Consider the following 19,050-nt stretch of genomic DNA (forward strand, 5'->3'; position numbering starts at 1 on the left):
GGTGAAGTTGTGGAGGAAGCCCAACTTCACGTGTTGGTGAAGTCAGATGGACTCACGTGATTGGTTGAGATGATCTATTGGCATGAGGATGCATGCATTTCAAAGACCTCAATCGTTATAGTCGGAGAAGCTTACACTGAAGGGAAGATCTGATATGGAAGACGCTGGGTGATTGGTAGATTTGTGAAGCTACATGACAGATTCAGACACGGCTGGTTGACTGCAAACAGAAGATCATCAGTTAAGAGGGGGACTGTTGGTGCATATCGTGTAACAGATGATCTTTTGTGTTTGTTAGAATTGAGAGCAACGGTCAAAGGGGAGACTGTTGGTGCATTTTGTGACCGTCGCTATGCAATTCTGACCAGCGGAACGCCACAGGCGAAGTTAGCACAACTTCGCCTTAGGTGAAGTTAGAACAACTTCGCCATAGGCGAAGTTATAACAACTTCGCCTACTGAAGCCCAGGCCCGAGGATGTTTTATATATATATACGTGTGTCTTGTTTAGGTTTAGTAATACAGAAATTAGTGTGTGTTTTGAGCAGTTCAAGTAGCTAGAGAGAGTAAGAGACAAGGAGAGTCGTGTGAGACGACCCGAGGTAGAGCTCACCTCGGGTCAGTCGTGTTTTCTGTTTGGTTACGGTATGTAACGTGTTTGTTTGATTATTATATAAGAATCTGCAGATTTGATTATTTGTTCGTGTATTTGTTCGTGTATGTGTTTATGTACGTGTATAATCGTGTTCTTCGTCTTGTACACCATTAACGAGTCTAGGAGGATTCCGCACTCCTAGACCTCGTGCGGATCTCGTATCGATGGGCGACGCCCCGGGAGGACCTACATCCATCAGCCATCTCGACCTCCTCTTCATCCTCTCCGCCACCAAGCTCAACCAAAGCCTGCTTCCGTTTTTCCACATCCCTAGCCGACCTATCAAAAGCAGGATCATCGGTTTTCGCAACCATTTTGATTCTGTCTTGCAACACTGACCTTGCAGCCCACATTTTTGCCTCCTTGGTGGATTGCTTCACCTCGTCTTGGTGTTGTGCTTCTATGGTGGATATCAGATCCTCCAAGCGCTTTTTCTCCTTAATGAGCTTGGCTAGAGCCTTGTCCTTCGCGGTAGCCGTGCTTCCCATGCCATAAAGGCTATCCCCCAGTTGGCTAACGATCTTCTCGTGGTAGTCTTTGGAAGCATTCACAGCTTGTACCAGACAATTACACAAAGTTAGAAGGATCCTTGATTCATAAAAGAGGAATTTCAGGATCAAGGATACTTACAGCGATGATCATTTCGAAGGGACTCTCAGGATCCGAGGATCTTTTTCTCTTGGCCGCTCCGGATTTGGCCCTGGTGGTCGTAGTTCTTGGTTCAGAGGTGGTAGCTGCCTTCAGAGCTTCTTTTTTGACGGCTTGAGGAGATATAAGACTGTTGATATCCTCAAGAGAGAACTTGTTGGTGGATTTGTTGGACCTTTGAGCGCCTGTACAACACGAGAAACAAATAGGTTTTCTTATCTATTAATTTATTATACAAATTTAAGTCTTACTTGACATGCTGCTGTTGGAATCCGAAGAGATTTCACAAAAAGCCTCAATGAATTTGACCTGGAAAGTTTGGACTTCGGGATCCAGGGCAAGAAACCTTTTTGCTTTTTCTCTTGTTCCAGGTAAATTAGCCAAGGATGTGAAGTTATCCACTGCAACGGAGTATAAACAAGAAAAAACATTTAAAGGAAGGATTAGTTATCCTAAACTATTTCTTTTCTAAGGATCTAGGATCCTACCCTTTTTACCCCACTTTAATGGTAAATCGACCCCACCAGGGATGGAGTTTTGTTTAACGAAAAAGAACTAATTCCTCCAAAAGGAATCCATCTAGTTAATTTTGAAATCGGATTCGGCTGTCGGGGCTTGGTTTTCAAGACAAATCGGTTTGAACCGTGGGTGGTTAGGCTACAAAGGTGTGATAGCTCCTGGACTCTAAACTCGATGTTTCCATTTTCCATTATCTTCTCAATGGTACGCAAAACCCTCCAAATCATCGGCATGGCTTGGACGTAAGACATTCCGGTAGTATCGGAAAAAATCTGGGAAAAAAAGGGGGATATATATGTGTAACCGATAAGAAAAAGTACAGGAGGGGAAGCAGACCCAAGTCTTTGAGTAAGTGTCGCATCGGATTAATGAATCGAAAGGTCGGAAAACGGTTTCCGGTGGAAGCAGTGGCCGGAGTTCATCTATTTCGGGATCCGTAAATTTACAGATTTCTCCATGGATGGGTTGGTAATGAGGTTCTGGGATTGCATTTCCGATAACTCGGAAGGATCAGAGTGGTCGGATTGAGAAGAAGAAGCGGTAGACATTTTTTATGTTATTCAAAGAAAAGGAAAAGTGAAGGAAGAAGAATACCTGAACAGTCTGCCGAGATATGTGGTTATAAGGAGTATACCAATTGCATATATAGGCGGCTAGAGTTGATAGTAAGGGTTAACAATAATAATGATGTCTGACACCAGTCTAATCGTTCTATCTTTTTCAGGGATTCAAAATTCAAAATGACAGATGTATTGCATAAACACCCGCCATTTTGGGGACAATGGTTAGGGCATAGAATTTATGTTGAGGATCCTCTATCCTTGTGTGACTTCTGGATCATTTATCCTTGAGATATATTCCGGGTTATGTAGGATCAAGGATCCTCAGTATTATTTGTTTACTAATGATTGTGTTTGAATGGTGTTGTGATTGATAAATATAACGGTTATAGGACCTGGTCAACCTAATATTTCCCTAAAAGACTCTATCAGCACGTGGTCAAAGAGTGGGAGTGGCTAGTGGAAGAATGACGAGAAAATAGGACTAGTTGTTATTTATCTTTTTTATTTATAACCGAGTTTATGATCAGCTAGGTCACATTCTTATCACTTTGCACATACCAGATACATTGAGAACTCTCTCTGCGAAACACACACACATAGCTTTCATTGTAATACTGATCATATTCTCCAAACCTTGTACTCTCATTTTTTATATTAATAAAGTGGTGATAGACAATTGTCATCACCCGAGGTTTTTATGTCGGTGATCCTCTAAAGATCAAGGGCTTTTCCTCGTATAAATCCTTGTGTTTGCAACTGATTCATAATCTTTATTATCAACTTAGCACTAAACCTCACCTAACGAATTTGGTTATATTATCCTTAGTTGATTTTTGACCAAAACACTGGAGCTTAAACCGTCAAAACCTTTTGGGCTTGAAACTCTTGATAGCAGTCGGATAGGGTTTTAGCATAATAATGAACTGCTACTGACTTTCATATATAATTACCATTACCCTTTTGTATTCTTTTATGAATTCTTAACACATTTCTTTATGCTTCATTCCTAAGTTCTATTTACATATCCAACATGTCGGCTTATTGGTTTGATGAATGACTAGATAACAATCAATGGGATTTGATGTCATCTCCTAGTTCAATAATTAAATAGATGTCAACATTTTAAGTTTGGTAGCATATGGAATTAATGATGTAAGTTGTGTTTCTTGCCACAATTTATCTTACTTTATCTTAGAGTTAGAGTCCATACATTTTCATGTTTTAGATTACTTTTATATTTATATGTATTACATTAATAATAGTGTTACTTATCATACGCACATATATATTAATATGTATTGTATTAATAAAAATAAACAACTATTATATTTATATTGATAGGGATAGCAATAATTTGTTATATATATATATGATTTGTTTAACTGATAATTATGAATGTTCGTTTACGCATTTCACAACTTAAAAGATCTCTTTTGTTACCAAACGTTCATTTAATGATACTTCAACATTAAAGTATTTTTTGCATGTTTTTAGACAATGACTATATTACATTTTCACACTCACTTCTTGTGTCGGTTATTACATTTTGACCCTTCAACTTTTATAAGTTGAAAATTTTGCAAGAAATTTGACGGGTGTTATATACTCCTCACCTTTATTTAAATCTCGTCATCGAGATTTGTTAGGCATGACTAGCTATAACTACGGTTGGCTTCAGACAACTCAACTTAGTTTAGGCAAGGTTGATCAGCCCATGCTTAGACCAAGGTCAAGTCATTCGACACCTACCACAGTTATAATCCTAATCCCTATTGTAATATTATATTATAGATATTGTATATTTAACTTAAATTTAGTAATTAGAACGATTCGTACCTTTTATTGTTTAGTATTTATAGAACTGGTTAATCGACTTCTTGATAAAGTTAGAATTAAATTGCATTTATTATTATTTTCATATGCGGTAAGACGTGTCATATGGCAAGGGAGTGCTCTGCGGTTAAAGCTAGAGGAAGTGGGAAGAAGGATGGTGATCATGCTAGGCCGAGAACTAGGGCCTACATGCCGACTCAGGAACAAGCCAAGCAGATCCCAGATGTTGTCACAGGTAAGTTTCTAGTAAACGGTATTTCCGCTTCTGTATTGTTTGATTCAGGTGCAAATAGAAGTTTTATAGCTACGACATTTAGTAGTTAGCAAAAATTAAATGTTGCCATGTGCCTGAAACTTTTACCGTAGAAACTGCTAGTGAAACCTCAGTTATGATAATGAGAATGGTTAAGGATTGTAAGATAGAGTTAGAGGGACGTGAGTTCCCTGTTACCCTGTATGTTATCACCTTAGGAGGGTTCGATGTGGTTTTGGGAATGGATTGGCTATCTGAGTTTGAGGCTCAAATAGTGTGTAAGAGTAGGTTGATAAGGTTAAAGTCCTTTGATGGTGATACGGTGACGGTGTACGGTGATAAAGAAAGTTCAGGTTATAATGTCATTTCGATGATAAAAGCCGAAGGATTGTTAAGGCGACGGTGCGGTGCCTACCTGGCTTATGCTGTCAAAGCTATAGCCGAGACGAGAGAAGTAAAATATGTTCATGTTGTGCGCGATTACCCAGAAGTGTTCCCTAAGGATCTTCCGGGGTTGCCACCAGAGCAAGAGGTAGAATTTTATATAGACTTAATACCAAGAGCACAGCCCGTCGCGAAAGCACCTTACCGCCTGGCGCCGTCCGAGATGAAGGAATTGATGTCCCAACTGCAAGAACTCCTCAACAAAGGTTTCATAAGGCAGAGTGTTTCCCCTTGGGGAGCACCGGTGTTGTTCGTTAAGACGAAGGATGGAAGTATGAAAATGTGTATAGACTATCATGAGTTGAACAAGCTTAAGGTGAAGAACATGTATCTGTTGCCATGGATTGATGATTTGTTTGATCAAATACAAGGGTCGAGTTGGTTCTCACGAATAGACCTTAGATCATGCTATCATCAGCTGAAGTTGAAAGAGACAGACATCCCTAAAACAACGTTTCAAACGCGGTATGGACATTACAAGTTTCTCGTGATGTCGTTTGGTCTAACGAATGCTCCCGCGGCATATATGGACATTATGAATAGGGTGTGTCGGCCAATGTTAGACAAGTCAATTATCGTTTTACATTGACGATATATTGATTTATTCAAAGAGCGAGTCTGACCATGCAGAGCATCTAAGAGAAGTATTGGAGATTTTAAAGAAAGAGAAGTTGTATGCCAAGTTTTCGAAGTGCGCATTCTAGTTGCGTGAGGTCCAATTTATAGGTTACATAATCAATCTCGAAGGGATTACTATGGACCCAGCTAAGATTGAGGCGATAATGAATTGGAAGACTCCGCAAAACCCGACGGATATATGAAGCTTCTTAGGGTTGGTTGGCTATTATAGGAGATTCATTGAAGGCTTCTCCAAGATAGCCGCACCAGTGGCCGGAATAACCCGAAAGTCTATAATATTCAATTGGGGTAAGTTCCAGGAGGAGGCTTTTGAGGAATTAAAGAAAAGACTCACACAAGCTCCAATCCTTGCTTTACCCGATGGTGAAGAGGATTTGGTTGTTTGTACTGATGCCTCACATCGTGGGTTAGGTTGTGTGTTAATGCATCGAGGAAAGGTGATAGCTTACGCGTCCAAACAATTGAAGTTTCACGAAAATACCTACCCGACGCATGACCTAGAGCAGGCCGCAGTAGTGGATTCTCTCAAGATTTGGAGACACTACTTATACGGTACTAAGTGTATTATCTACACCGATCATAAGAGTTTGAAGTACTTCTTCGAGCAGAAAGAGCTAAATATGAGACAAAGCAGATGGTTAGGATTGGAAAAGGACTACGCCTATGATATCAAATACTATCCTGGTAAGGCTAATGTGGTTGCCTACGCGCTAAGCCGTAAGAACGAGGAAGTCATTGCATCAGTGAAATCTTATAAGTTGATCATTAACTCAAGTCTCTTTGAAGAGATCATCAAGGTGCAGTCGGACGTGCTTATAGATTAAGAGCTAATGAAAAAGGAATTAAATTTCGGACAACAAGACGAGCTGATAGAAAACGCTCATGGTGTTAAGACTAGATTTGACTGTATGTGGATTCCATGCCATAGAAATCTTAGAGGTCGAATCTTAAATGAAGTTCATAAGTCAAGATACTTGATCCACCAAGATGTATCAAGACCTAAAGAGAGACTATTGGTGGCCGGTAATGAAGAATGATGAAGTACATTATGTTAGTAAGTGCATAACTTGCTAGCAAGTCAAGGCAGAACACCGGAAACCTTATGGGAAGATGCAGCCTTTAGATATACCAGAATGGAAATGGGAACACATCACCATGTGTTAGTACACGGTTTTGCGTCTCGAGTCTTTGTATTTATCATTTTGTATTTATCGATTAATTAATGTAATAATTATTAAGATATTAAGTCAGTTCGTTAAGGAAGTCATCTAGTTTGTTAAGGATGTTTAACGAACTAGACTTAAGTTATGTTCCCTCCTGATTCGTTAGGGATGTTTAACGAATCAGGGGGTGTTTCGTCAAGTTATTTTGTGTAATGTAATGTAACGAAGTCGATGTCCAGTTCGTTATGGAATGTTAACGAACTAGACCCGTCTTCTATATATAGTGGTGTCTTCCACTGTTAATTTAAGCTTTGAGATTTAATATTAACGAAACTCTGTCCAGATCTAATCTCAAGCTTCCTTAACGTATTCAATATTAATATTATACACACACACACACACACACACACATATATAGACACAACTAATACTAATAGTAATAGATAACATATAAATCGATTATGAGCATCATGAACTAGATCCGTACAATTGGTTAAGTTTATCCTAGATCTGAGATCTGATTTAGGGTTCCACAAGTGGTATCAGAGCTTTTGGTGTTTGATTGCTCATGATTCGTATAATTAATTGTTAATTAAAGACTGTTTAATTGATATTTTGGTATAAGTTTGTTTTCGGTTTGATTTGGATCAATTGAGTGTGAATTGGACTGGTTATGGATTGATTTGGATTCTATTTGTGTTTGTTAAGGTATAAGGAAGGATTTGTGGTTTGGAATTGGAATTTGGAATAGTTTGTGTGGTATTTTGGTTGGATCTGGTTATGACCAAAAACAGGGGATTGTTTTGGGTTAATTGGATTCGTGTTAAGTGTTAATTGGTTACGGAATAGGTTGAATTGGATTCGCGATGATGTTGCGAGTAGTTTGATAGGTTAAGTGGACGATTTGGTTTCTTATTTATAAAGTATTATGAATCTGGGTTTTCATTTTTGTGTTCTTAGTTTGGCCAAAATCTGGAAATCCCAGATGAAAATTTGACGATCTTCATACGAGTTTGAAGATTCGTTAAATCCTTGATAGTTCGTTAACTACTGTTCACCAGTTCGTTACCTAATTCGTTACCATTTTGTGATTCGTGTCATTCAATTCGTGTGACACGTGTCTACTTCGTTACCTTTAATTATAACAACTTTTGGCACCTGGCAATAGTTGTCAGAGTTTGTTACAACCGTTGTAACAACCTAATTCGCTATAGTTGATTCGTTATCAACTGTAGCTAATTCGTCATTTAATTCGTTAAGTGATTCGTTAAGGTTACTAAGTGATTCGTTAAGTTTTACCAAGTGATTCGTTAAGATTTATTCAGTGATTCGTTACTCTGAAATCAGATTCGTTAATCTGATTCGTTGACTCATTTCATCAAACTAGTTCGTTGACCAATTCGTGAAAACCTTCCAAATTCGTAAACATTTCAGATTCGTTAATACTGTTCCTGATTCGTTACCTGGACAACTTTCAATTCGTGAATTGTGATTCGTTAACTACTATTTACAGTTCGTTAAAAATTACTGTTCACAGTTCGTTAAACCATATTTTCAAATTTAATCCTTGAATTTGATTGTCTTGTCATTTTTCAACATGGCTGGTATGTATACTTTGGCGTCCCAAAATATGTTAATGCAACAACTGTTGCAACTGGACACCGAGATTGGTTCACATTCAAAATGTCCATGTTTAATGAAATTTAGCGATTTTGCTAAATGGGAACCTCATTTCCGTGCTCATTTGGGTTATGTTCACCCTGATTGTTCGTATTGCCTGGATGAGGTATATACTGTTCCTATGATTAGAGATGAGACTATCGGCTTCACACCTAAAGCTATTTTGTAACATCCCGAAATTTCTAAGAATAAATAATTAATATATTATTTATTTAAGATGGAAAAGTTTGCTTGAGTTAATAGAAAAAAAATAGTAAAATAATAAAGATGGAAAGATAAGTAGGCTAGTTAGATGTAATTAATTATGGACCAAAAAGGAAAGATGGGCATAAGATCCATGGGCTTAAGGGAGTATAGATACCCCTTAAAACCCTAATCCTTTCCATTTTCATACATCACTACACCATAGCCTACACCATAAAAACACACACTTCTTCAATTCCCATTTTTGAGAAAACCACCCACAAAGACACAAAGATTCCCGGAGATCTAGCCGTCGGATCGGTCTCAAATTTTAACTGAGTTTCATGGTATATAAGTGAAGATTTACACTGATAATATCTTCGATCAGAGGTCGGGAAGTCCGGTTTTTATCAGCAAAACCGTAGCAGCTCAAAAATGAAGATTCCATCGATTGATTAGCTTTTTCGACGACTGTAGCAGCTGTTCCCGGAGAAGGTGAGTTGATGGGTTTGTAGATCGGGACAAGACGGTTCCGTGACCGCTTGAATCACTCAAATCGGAGTTCGTTTGATATGGTTTTAAGCCTCTCGAGTGATTTCAGACAAACCTCAAAGGTACGTTTTTGTTAAAAAGGCTCACCTTTCATGAACAAATTTACATGAAAATTGGTAGGATGATAGATCGGGTCATGATTATTGATAAAGTAATGAACTTGACAATAAACGGGTTAGTTGGTTCGTTTCGGGTAAAACGAGTAGTGTTCGGTTTGTGAAAAGGACGGGTAAACGAAGTCGGTTGTGCATGAAACTTAATAGGATAGTAAATCGAGTATAGCTATACCATAAAGTTGCAAAATTGAGGATTAAAAGGACTTAACGAACTTATGGTTATGAACGGTTCATGAAATAAACCCTAGATCTAGCCTTAGAACATTTTAAACTATAAAGGTCCAAGCTTTATGGTTACACGGGTCATGATTTGGCCGAACGTGGTTAAGGAAACATTAAGGGTTAAAAAGAATACCATAATAGATGTATAATTAATGAAATACCCTTTTGATATAAGATATAAATGAAAAGATGGAAAAACAGGTCGAAAGCATCAGACTTGGGTTCTCTGTTAAGAGTTCTCGGTCCTGATGCTCTCTGTTGAGTTCTTGGTCACGTGCAACCACTGAGTTCTCGGTCAAACCAGAGTTATCGGTCAAACAAGGAGTTATCGGTCAAACCAGAGTTCTCGGTCAAACAAGGAGTTATCGGTCAAACCAGAGTTCTACGTCAAACCAGAGTTCTCGGTCAAACAAGGAGTTCTCGGTCAAACATGGGTTCTCTGCTGAGTTCTCGCCACATAGTTGTCTGTTAGGTTTGGGTCTGAACCCAGTTGGGCCCAGATGCCTTAATGGACAGTTAGGCCTGACTTAATTAAGTCCACAAGTGCTAAGCCCATATCATATCTAAAGCAAACTAGTCCATCATCATTGTTTCGGTCAAAAATTGGCAAAGCAACTTTTGATCAAATTAGTGCGTGAGTCGGGGTGCTAACGATAAAAAGATTGAACACAATGATATGATTACGAGGGAAAAAACCCTTGATCACAATAATCTTACGTCGGTCAAGAATTAGAAACGTAATCTTTGGTCGAATTGCTTCGGTCAAAGATTAAGAATGTAATTTTTGGTCGGATTCGTATATGATTATGGTAATCTCCGGCACAAAAAAACCCCGGACGGTGAAAACTATCACCGTCGGTATTATTAATAACGAAAAATAGGTGATTACAAGTGGTGGAGCTGATAAGTGATCGAATGCTAAGTGTTACTAAGTATGCTAGTAGCTAGGTAAGTGAATGTGTGTGCTCTAATGATATTATCAGCTCATATATATAATAAAAGATTACAACTGTTATCCCGGGAAATCTGACCTTGTCTTTAATGCTTTGATTAATGGTTTAAAAGCTTTAAATGCGAAGTTATGTCTCTTAGCCGTTACTCCTCACGTCTTTGACTGATTCTTTAAGGAGTCACTTGTCAAACATCGTCCCATCTGCGAAATAACTTCAAATATCCGAGTATAATACAACAGCTAGCAATTATCGGGGATACCGAATATTGAAAACCTGTTAGTAAATCCAGGATCCTTAAACATAGAAATGATTCCTGACAATAATAGAGTTCTTCCACGTGTTAATATTAACTATAAGTGCGAGATTTCAGCATACAGTCAATATTTGACCGTTAACCATTAATTGGTCTTTACTCCTAACGGTTATAACACAATTGACGCGTTTTCTTCAGCCACCAACCGTGTATTTTGCATTGACTAAATCAACAATTAATATCTGCAATTATAAATCGACACCAAGAGATAAATATCTATTTATTAGTATTAATACTCAGGATACTAAACTTATTCGAGAATCCTGAACATATTCGGGATCCTGAGCATATTCGGGATCCTGAGCATAGATGCGACTATAAAATTTGGGCCCTAACAATTGTCCCCAAAATTTGACAGCTGTTTTTACCAATTTCAGTTGTTAAATTTTCTAATGATAAACTGTTTATCCATGTAGCATCAAAATTTTATGTTTTTTCACCGACTAAAGTTGACATTATTACGAGAATAGATCAGTCCTTCAAAATCCCTGTTTATTAGAGAAAAAATTTTAAGTTTGTTAAAAATGAAAAATTTCTTAGTAATAGCTTAAGTTTAGTCAATAAACCAATACCAAGTCATAAACTACATCTTGAAAATAAGATAAGTAATACGAAATATAGAATATTCACAAATAGTAAACCATACCAGAACCGTACGTCAATTAACCTGGGTATTGTCTAGACCATCTTATTCTTGCAATAAGATCATTGTTTAGGATGCTGCTCTAATCCCGGGGATATAGCGATAGAATTGTAATATCAGCATTATCCTGATAATATTTTTAGAAATTCTGGTGACAAGGCCTAAATAAACTGGCGACAAGGCCCTTTAGAAGAGATGAAAAATCTCTTAAACCATTAGAAACGAACTTGCGACAAGGCCTTTTAGAATAGATGAAAATCTCTTAACCTTAGGAATGAACTGGCGACTAGGCCCTTTAGAGGAGATGAAAATCTCCTAAACCTTAGATTATGGTACGTCTACCATAAACTTGAGATTCAAACCAATAGCTGAGGATAACGAGGTAACAAGTTACTATATTTCATGTGCTGGCCCCGCCTCTCGAACTAAGGCCGAACAAACACGCGCTACAAGCGACTTTAAGAAGAGGTGAAAACCCCTTAAACCTCAAGATTCAAACCAATAGCCGAGGATAACGAGGTAACAAGTCACTATATTTCATGTTATGGCTCCGTTTCTCGAACTAAGGCCAAATAAACATGCACTACAGGCGACTTTAAGAAGAGGTGAAAACCCCTTAAACCTCAAGATTCAAACCAATAGCCGAGGATAACGAGGTAACAAGTCACTATATTTTATGTGTTGGCCCCGCCTCTCGAATTAAGGCTAAATAAACGTGCGCTACAGGTGATCTTAAGAAGAGATGAAAATCCCTTAAACCTTGGAAGAGGTGAAAACCCCTTATACCTTAGGAATAAGCTGGCGACAAGGCCTTTATAAAATGGCGACAAGGCCTTCATATCACCTCATATCTACAAAAAAAGTCAACTCTAAGTGAGGGGTGGGTGTTAGCCTTGCTAACACCCCTCCGATGCTTAAGTCAGTACCTTGTTTGAAGAATAATAATATTGAAAATGAATAAAAATAGAAATTTGAATACATACCTTAGTTGTTTAACATTACTGTTAATTGTCCTTGGGATAGAAGTCTTACATAAAATATTTTTTGAGGTGGATAGCGTTCCAAGCCCTTGGTAATAAGTCACCATCCAGAGTAGACAATCTGTATACCCCCTTTCTTGCTTCTGACTCAATCAAGTAAGGACCTTCCCATTTTGGTGCGAGCTTTCCATCTGCAGGATTTGTAGTATTCTGAAAAGCTTTTCGGAGAACCAAATCTCCTTCTTGAAATCTTCGAACTCTGATATTCTTGTTATAAGACTTTGCTATCTTCTGTTGATAGGATGCCATTTTGATCTTTGCCAAATCCCGGAGTTCTTCTACCGCATCTAAATCTTCAAGTAGACCTCGAGTATTATCTTCAGGATTTTGATGACTGGTTCTGGCTGTCGGGATAACCATCTCTGTATGGATAACTGCTTCAGCTCCAAATACTAATGAGAAAGGAGTTTGACCAGTAGCATCCTTCGAAGTGGTTCTATCTGCCCAAAGAACAAAGGGTAGTTCCTCGGCCCACTTTCCTTTCTTAGACCCCAACTTTTTCTTCAGGTTATTGATAATGATTTTGTTGCTTGATTCAGCCTGTCCATTAGCCTGAGGGTGGACAGGTGTTGACGTGATCATCTTGATTCCCCAAATGGCACAAAAGTTAGTTGTTCTCTTGCCGATGAATTGCGAGCCATTGTCACACACTATCTCTGCCGGAATCCCAAATCTTGTCAAGATATTGCGCTTGATGAATGAGATAACTTCTTTCTCTCTGACTTGAACAAAGGCTTCCGCTTCGATCCACTTCGAGAAATAATCCGTCATAGCCAACATAAAGACTTTTCCTCATGGGGCTCTTGGTAATTTCCCCACGATATCCATTCACCACTTCATGAAAGGCCAATGGGATATAATAGGATATAATGGTTCTGCTGGCTGGTGAAAAATGTTGCTATGTCTCTGGCATGCATCACATTTCTGAGAATAATTCATAGCATCCCTCTTCATCGTCGGCCAGAAATATCCCGTCCTCAGGATCTTGGAGAATAGTGCTCTACCCAAGTGTGATTCCCAATATCTCCATCATGGATATCCTGAAGAACTTCTTGAGCTTCTGCCTTCTCTAAGCACCTAAGATATGGTCCTGCAAGAGATTTTTTGTATAATATATTATTCATTATATTATATGGGATTACGTTTGTGCGAAAAGCTCTTGGGTTTTTATCCTTAGGGATGACTCCATCCTGAAGATATTCCTTGATTGGGATAATCCAAGAACTTTCATTATCCTCAGGATTCGTGACTCCCATATCTCTACCATCTTCTGATATCTCATTGACACCTTGTTCTTTTATTGTTGGGCTTAGGATATGTATGATAAGGATCTTGACACCTTCTGGTATCCTGAAGGATGAAGCTTAATATGTTAGGGCATATGCTTCAACATTTTCTTCTCTATGTACCTGTGAAATATCAAACATTTCGAAACACTTAGCTAGATTTTTTACTAGCTCTAGATATTTCATTAGTCTTCTCCTCTAACAGTATATGAACCATTAAAATGATTAGTTAATAATAACGAATCAACATATACTTGAATAAACCTGATTTTCATGTCGAATGCTAGTTGTAATCCTGCTATCAAAGCTTCATATTCTGCCTCATTAGGCTTGAAATCCCCAGGATATGGATTGGGGTATAATGTCCCCCTGTGGCGATTTCAGCAGAATCCCGAGACCTGTTCCTCTAACATTTGAAGCACCATCAGTGCATAGAGTCCACTTATCTTTGGTTTCTTCAAGTTGTTGGACTTCCAAGTCTGCCTTTTCTTTAAGTTCAATGGTGAAATCTGCCACAAAGTCTGCTAATGCTTGGGATTTAATGGCAGTCCTAGGTTCATATGTTATATCATATGCACTTAGCTTCACAGCCCATTTTGCCATTCTATCTGACATTTCTGGTTTTCTCAAAACAGACTTAATAGGATAATTAGTTTTAACACATATAGGGTGAGTTTCAAAATAGTGTCTAAGTTTAGTAGATGCCATGATAAGTGCTAAAATTAATTTTTCAAGATAAGAATACCTGGTTTCAGCATCCGAAAGACTTTTACTTACATAATATATGGGATGTTGTTGACCTTCGAGATCCATAGCCAAAACTGCACTTATAGCATTATTTGATACCGCTAGATATAGCGATAGGGATTCACCTTCCTCGGGTTTAACCAGTAGAGGAGCAGAAGAAAGATAAGCTTTTAAGGATGCTAAGGCTTCCTCATGCTTACTGGTCCACTCAAACCTTTTGTTCTTCCTCAGGATATCATAAAATTCTTTACACTTTTCTGAGGATTTGGATATGAATCTATTGAGTGCCGCTATCCTGCCGGTTAGCCTTTGAACATCCTTGACTGACGCTGGGGATTTCAGATTCAGGATAGCTTGTATCTGCTCCGGACTTGCCTCTATACCCTTTTTGGTGACCATGTAACCCAAGAATTTGCCAGACTTCACTCCGAAATGGCACTTTGAAGGATTCAGCTTCATGTTGTATTTGTCAAGGATATCAAATGCGGTCTTGAGATCTTGGAGGTGATCCTCAGCTTTTTCTGTACAACCACCACATTTTCTAACCATCAGGGATATTGAACTTCCCTGATCATTTTTGCCTTCAAGAGTCTTTCTACTTCTTATTGAATAATTATGTTTCTTTCAGGTGCAAACTTTCTTCTTTTTTGATGGATTGGCCTGAAAGAATTATCGATTCCAAGTTTATGTGTTATAATATCTTTGGAAATACCTGTCATATCCTCATGTTACCATGAAAATGTTGACAGCCTTGTCTTGAGGAAATCGAGCAGATTTGTCTCAATATCCTCAGGAATACTCGTTCCTATCAGCACTTTGACTTCAGGATCCTTGGGATAAAGAGGTACTTCTTTAATTTCTTTTTCCCTGTCCTCCATTACGTCTCGTGCTGGCTTCTGTAATTGCTACGCCTGCTGGGGTTTGGCAGTACACTTCATGGAAGAGGTGTAGCAATTCTTTGCGTCTTGTTGGTCATTGATGATTTTGATAACTCCCCACGGACTTGGGAGTTTCACGCATTGGTGATAAGTAGAGGGTACCGCCTTCATGTCGTGTATCCAGGGCCTGCCTAATATAATATTACAGCAGGATAAACAGTCAATAACACAAAATTTTTGCATTTTATTTACCCCTTCGACATATATTGGGAGCTTAATCTCCCCAATAGTGTTCTTAGTTTCTCCACTGAATCCAACCAATACTGAGGAACTGGGGATGATCTCATCCTCAGGAATATTCATGTTTTTCAACACGTCTAATTGAATAATGTTGACTGAGCTTCCGCCATCTATGAGGATCCTGCGAACATAATGGTTAGCCACATATAAAGTTATTACCAAACTATCATGATGAGGATCCTGAACATCGACTCTATCGCTTTCATCGAAGGATATAATCCTCTCTTGAGTGAGAACAGATGTCTTTGTTGGCCTGTCAGCCACTTCTAATTTTCTTTGGTCAGCATTTCTCTTTGCAGCAGAATAGGAGGTTCCACATATGTCGGATCCTCCGGATATGAACATGATTGTTCTTGCATCCGTTGGTGGAGGAGTCGGCTTTTAAGGAATTTTCTCGGGATCCTGCTATCTTCCCTTCTTCTTGCCAAGTAGCTCTTTCAAGTGGCCCTTGCTGAGAAGATAGCTGATCTCCCTTCTGAGTGCAATGCAATCATCAGTCAAGTGCCCAAAGTCTTCATGGAAAGCACACCATTTTGATTTGTCTTTCCAGGCTCCTGGTCTCTCCACTTTCCTTGGCCACCTGGCTTTCTCACCTAAATCCTGCATGGCACACATTAATCCACCAATATCAACAGAAAAACAATATTCAGAGATCTTAGGATATTCTTCATCATTTTCATCATCTATTGCTTTAATCCTGGGGTTATCAGGCTTGTAGTAAAGCTTTGCTAGATATGATTTTCCCAGGGATTCGGATTTCCTGTTCGTCTGATTATACTTCGGGATATCGTCCTTAAAGTTTTTCTTGTCGTCTTCTAGCCTAATAAACCTCAGAGCTCTGCTCCTTGCTTCTTCTAATGACCTGCATGGAGTCATAACGAGATCGTCATAGAAAGAGGAGCCTTTTTCTAACCCCAACTTGAGAGCTTCCACTGCTGAAGTTGGGTTTAGATTCGGAATTTCCAGCGACTCCTTGCTAAACCTGGAAATAAAATCTCTCAAGGATTCCCCAGGATTCTGGGTAACCCTATAATGATCACCTGTCATTTTCTCAAAAGTTCTACTGCAAAAAAACTGGTTATTAAACATGTAAACTAAATGAGAAAAAGAATTGATAGTGTTAAGAGAAATACTCAGTAGCCATTTCATGGCTGCTCCGGTCAAGGTAGACCCAAACCCTTTGCAAAGACATGCCTCTTTGATTTCCATAGGGATTGGATTGATCTTCATACGTTCTCTATATTGTGCGACGTGTTCCTCAGGATCCGTTGAGCCATCATATAGTTTCATATTTGGGGTTTGAAACCGTTTTGGGATCTGTACGTCGCTAATTGATGGCACAAACCGGGATATCCTGTGACTATTAGTGGGAACTTCAGCTATGGGACGGATTACGCCGGGACATTCGATATCATGTCCTTAAGTTTTTGTAATTCTCGGGCTAAACTCGAACTTATGCCTGCATCCTGCAAAAATCCTTGATTAGCATTAAATGGAATCGTATTGAAAGAGCTACCCTGATTAACATTCTGAGGAGCGGTCTGGGCGTTGTAGCTCGTATTCCCAAACATAGTATTTCCAGGGTTGGTAAGCCAAGAAGTTGGAGCATTGGCCTGCATCGGGACAAAGTCTCCCTGATGCACATCAGAGGATCCTGAGGGCTGCTGAGCTTGAGCTAATCCTGAAGATACCGCCTGTTGATAAGAACCAGCCTGAGAGAACAATCCTGAGGATCCGGACTCTTGAAACAATCCTGAAGATCCAGACTTATGGAAAAATCCTGAGGATCCAGACTTTTGGAACAATCCTGAGGATCCAGACTGTTGGAACAATCCGGAGGGTTCTCCAGACTGTGACAATCCTGAGGATCCTGCATGTTGAAAAGGTCCAACAGATGACGCATACGGGTATCCTTGAGATCCAGACAGGTGCAATCCTGCAGACCCCAAATACTGGAAAGATGGGGGTCCAGAGTTGTACGTCGTGGTCGGCTCTAGATGCACCAATCCTGAAGATCCTGGAGGAGTGAAATCCAGAGATCTCGGGACTAGTGGTGTGAATTCTTCCGCCGGCTTCTTAGCTTTCTTGAAATCTTGCAGTTCCTCACAAGCATCTGGTTGGTCTTGTTTCGGCGATCCATCTGTTCCTGTAGCCGTCTGTACAGAGACAGAAGGTCGTTGTTGGACACCATAACGGGATCCTGGGGAGACGACCTTGAACCTGAGAATACAGGAGTAGCAGGTTTCTTCTGAACGTTGTCAGGTTTCTTCGAGATACCACCAGCAGGAGGGAGAGGCATAGGCGGCCTCGCCGAGGAATCTGAGGTTGTGGCAGAGGGAAACAATCTTTGGTTGGGAAGACATGTTGTGGATATTGAGAGTAGGGTTTCGTTTGACAGTGAATAATGATCAAAGCACCGTTTGCCCCACGGTGGGCGCCAAATTGTTTCAGTCAAAAATTGGCAAAGCTAATTTTGATCAAATTAGTGCGTGAGGCGGGGTGCTTAATGATAAAAAGATTGAACACAATAATATGATTACGAGGGAAAAAAACCCTAGATCACAATAATCTTACGTCGGTCAAGAATTAGCAACGTAATCTTTGGTCGAATTGCTTCGGTCAAAGATTAAGAATGTATTTTTTGGTCGGATTCGTATATGATTATGGTAATCTTCGGCACAAAAAACCCCCGGACGGTGAAAACTATCACTGTCGATATTATTAATAACGAAAAATAGGTGATTACAAGTTGTGGAGCTGATAAGTGATCGAACGCTAAGTGTTACAGAGTATACTAGTAGCTAGGTAAGTGAATGTGTGTGCTCTAATGATATTATCAGCTCATTATATGATAAAAGATTACAACTGTTATCCCGGGAAATCCGCCCTTGTCTTTAATGCTTTGATTACGTGGTTTAATGGCTTTAAATGCGAAGTTATGTCTCTTAGCCGTTACTCCTCACGTCTTTGACTGATTCTTTAAGGAGTCACTTGTCAAACATAGTCCCATCTACGAAATAACTTCAAATATCCGAGGATAATAGAACAGCTAGAAATTATCGGGGATACCGAATATTGAAAACCTGTTAGTAAATCCAGGATCCTTAAACATAGACATGATTCCTGACAATAATAGAGTTCTTCCACGTGTTAATATTAACTATAAGTGCGAGATTTCAGCATACAGTCAATATTTGACCGTTAACCATTAATTGGCCTTTACTCCTAACGGTTATAACACAATTGACGCGTTATCTTCAGCCACCAACCGTGTATTTCGCATTGACTAAATCAACAATTAATATCTGCAATTATAAATCGACACCAAGAGAGAAATATCTATTTATTAGTATTAATACTCAGGATACTAAACTTATTCGAGAATCCTGAACATATTCGGGATCCTGAGCATATTCGAGAT

Source organism: Bidens hawaiensis, unplaced genomic scaffold (genome assembly GCF_021521415.1).
Source record: "Bidens hawaiensis isolate Kalapana, Puna unplaced genomic scaffold, B.hawaiensis_p1.1 tig00022887_1, whole genome shotgun sequence".
Lineage (NCBI taxonomy): Eukaryota > Viridiplantae > Streptophyta > Magnoliopsida > Asterales > Asteraceae > Bidens > Bidens hawaiensis.